Genomic DNA, 3,777 nt, shown 5'->3' with positions numbered 1-3,777 from the left:
TATTTAAAAATATAAATTGACCTTTAAAAGGTAACATAAGTTATTACCATATTAATATGAAACGTTAGATCTTAGAATTTGCAGTACCATGAGGATAGTGGGCTTCCTGGGGACAGGAGAGAGATGGATTACACAAAGTTCCAAAAGGCTAGGAAATAAAGGGCTGATGATTTTATCTGAGCCTTGGCTTGCATCTGCAGGTTCCAGTTTAGCAAGATTTCTAATAATTTTTAGCAAACTCAAAGATACAATAAAACTAAGAACAAAAGTAGAACTCTCCAATCTTTTAAAAGCTTCCCACTGGTAAAACCAACCAGGGAAATGTTAGCCCAATTTGAGAAAACATTCTTTCGAGTAAACGGAAAATTTCCTGCTCTCCCTTCTCTGCACACTAATCATTGTTTCCATCCTTCTCCATGTCCTTGTGCTCAGAGAAGGCTAAAATACAGCATTTGATACAGGTATTATTTTTTGACTTAGGTAGATTCATCCCTGTTTTGAAATATGTATTAGGTCAAGCCAGTGGTGTATGTGAGCAGAAGTGATTTGCACAAGAATGTAATGTTGTCTGCAAATAAATGCTCTTATGATGTATATCATGTTGAATTACTTTTTCAAATAGGAAAAATCTCAATCATTATATTCTTCTATACTGCTTGTAAATACTATTCACCCTCTTTGGATTACTGTGAGATCAGCATTGGTCTCATTTGGAAAATGTCAAAAAGCTGGCTTCAAAACATTACTGATTGGATAGTGTTGTAGATCGATCAACACTCTTTCTCGTTCTTTCATGTCCTTATGTTTAAGATTATTGTCAAAATGACACATTATGAGATTGTAGTTAAAGTCATGGCCAAATGTTTGTCATTTGGTTAAACTTGTAATGCCAACATAATAATATCAATCAACTACTATAACATTGTATGTTAACTGTACTGGAATTCTAAAAACTTAATAAAATAATACTTTTCCTTTAAAAAAAAGAAAGGGCGGGGCGCCTGGGTGGCTCAGTTGGTTAAGCGGCTGCCTTCGGCTCAGGTCATGATCCCAGGATCCTGGGATCAAGCCCTGCATTGAGCTCGCTGCTCAGCGGGGAGCCTGCTTCTCCCTCTCCCTCTGCCTGCCTCTCTGCCTACTTGTGCTCTCTATCTCTCTGTCAAATAAATAAATAAAATCTTAAAAAAATTATTTTAAAAATAAATAAATATATAAAATAAAAAAAGAAAGGGCAAGAAAAAGAGCCAATGCAAGAAGCTTTGCTCTGGTTCTGAAGGAAGAATGAAGACTTCCTGACTACGGGTCTCCCAGGTGAAGCTAGTGGAGGTTTCCCTTTGCCCCAGCTCCCAGGTGTTTCTTAAAATGAATAAATAAATAATAATAATATATATATATATAATATCAATCAAGCCTCATATTTTAATATGGTTTTCCATATTTTCAAAGTGTTTTCATACACAATATTGATTCTACCTTTACCTGGTCCTATGAAGTCAATTTGGAATGTGTAATCATTCTGACTTAAGGATAAGAAAATAGTCTCAGAATAAAGTGGTTTACCCAAGATTATACAGTTAGTAAATGAAAGAACCAGAAGAGAAATCCAGAGATTTTCGTTTTATACTTTTCTATAATAATAGCTGATAATTGAAGAACATTTTCTTTCAAAAATATTTCCCCCCAAAATTGTATTTCTGCTTTTTAATCGGTAAACATATTTTTTTAAATGCACTTTCCTCTGTTGAGTCAAATTTATTTCAGATATATGGGATTCAGAGTTATACCATCTTATCTCTTAAGCTTTGATTATCTGGGATTTGATGGGGTGAGGTCAGGGCAGGTCCCATCAGTCTTGCTGTCTTAAGCTAAGTTGCAAATCATTTTCTCATTGAAAGTAAAAATCCAACTATCTTCTTTTGTCCCCAAATATCAAAATATTAAGAAGATCCAAAAACAACACTATTAATTTCCTCCAATTTTCCATCAGTTTATAATTCTCTCCTTCCCTTGCTTATAGAGCTTTCTTCTCTTTACCTAGAAAGTACGCAAAGAAAAAATGGCAGAGAGGCTATGAGCTGAAACTGGGGCAGCACTAGATTTATTTGAAGTCCTTCAATTATGAAGTGCCACAATCACTTAGTTTGGACAGCTTCTTGGTTAGAACATTGCAATAGCATTTTGATGTTCCAAATGCTTCAAAGTAGGTCAGTTTGTACTACACCAAGGGGAAAAAAATAAAGTTATTAAAATTGTCTCTGGTTGAAACTTTTAAGACCTTGCCATCTCTATCCAATCTCTTCTATAGGACTAAAATACCAAATGGGGAGAAAAATAAATTCAGGTAAAATTTTAAATTTATTTATCTATACACTTGTAATGAATAAATAGTCTGCACTGAAAAATATAACTAATTTGCTGTCTGTATAGTTCTAAAGGAGGCCAGGCTATTATGGATAAGTAATACTATAATATTTATTTTAAAAATAAAGTGGATGCTATATTTTTGTGTCTTAATTTTGAAACAAGGCAATAAAAAGTGAGTGACCATCTTCACCTTCCACAGATTTATATTAAAGTCCTATTGGTTCAGGAGCGCCTGGGTGGCTCAGTTGGTTAAGCCACTGCCTTCGGCTCAGGTCATGATCCTGGGGTCCTGGAATCGAGCCCCGCATCGGGCTCCCTGCTCAGCCAGAAGCCTGCTTCTCCCTCTCCCACTCCCCCTACTTGTGTTCCCCCTCACGCTGTCTCTCTCTCTCTCTGTCAATTAAATAAATAAAATCTTTAAAAAAAATAAAATAAATAAATTCCTACTGGTTCAAACACTTTCCTGAATCTGTGAGGACATGCTTGTATCAGTTAAACGTTATGATAAAGTCCTCAGTCCATTAGAGTTAATCATATATCCAGATAAAAATAAAAGAGCTCTTATTCTAGGAAGGACTGCATTGAGGCCTGTGCAAACCATAAAATTTAGGAATCATACAAAAAATCTGAAAGACAAGAGACATTCCCATTTAATTTAAATAAAAGATAAAGAAGGTTGAATATTTCAATTTGGCATTTGTTGTATCCACTCTAAGTCGGTTGGTGATACTTCAAATAACAGTAGTAGAATCTCAGGGGTGCCTGGGTGGCTCAGTCAGCTGAGCTCTGGATTCTTGATTTAGGCTCATGTCATGATCTTAGGGTCATGATGAGATCAAGCCCCATGTGAGGCTCCATGCTGAGCATTGGAGCCTACTTGGGATTCTCTCTCTCCCTCTGCCTCTCCCCCCACCCTCTCTCTCTCTCTAAAACAAACAAACAAAAAAAATAGAGAATCTTTTTCCCCAAGCTAATGAGAAAGCTCAGAACAATCAGAAGGCTGGTGGGTAATGGAAATTGGTTTTCCTACAAAGCCTAAAGAACAGCTTGTAGAACTAAATCAGGCTAAGCGTATGCTTCATCTTTATTAACCTTTTTTATAGAAGAAACTTCTGTCATTTAATCAGTCAAGACAATTATGGAGAAAGGCATATCTATGTAGCAGCTCTTGTAGTTTCTATTTTCCTCACAACCACGTACTAATTTTTATTGCCATGCTAAAATCTAACCTTCTTGATTTTGTGTACTAGAAAACCTCCAAAATATTGTCACCAATTAGTTATTCTCTTCTCCTAATATACAGCCATTGCTCATGTCCTCCCTACTCCCTTTTTCTTTTTATGCTTTCATTTAGTTTTATCTCTGATACAAATTCACATATACATAAAAACCACTTTCATTAGGTTGCTGTTT

This window comes from Mirounga leonina, unplaced genomic scaffold (genome assembly GCF_011800145.1).
Source record: "Mirounga leonina isolate KUSES-001 unplaced genomic scaffold, KU_Mleo_1.0 Mir_165, whole genome shotgun sequence".
Lineage (NCBI taxonomy): Eukaryota > Metazoa > Chordata > Mammalia > Carnivora > Phocidae > Mirounga > Mirounga leonina.
Note: the sequence above shows the minus strand (reverse complement) of the source record.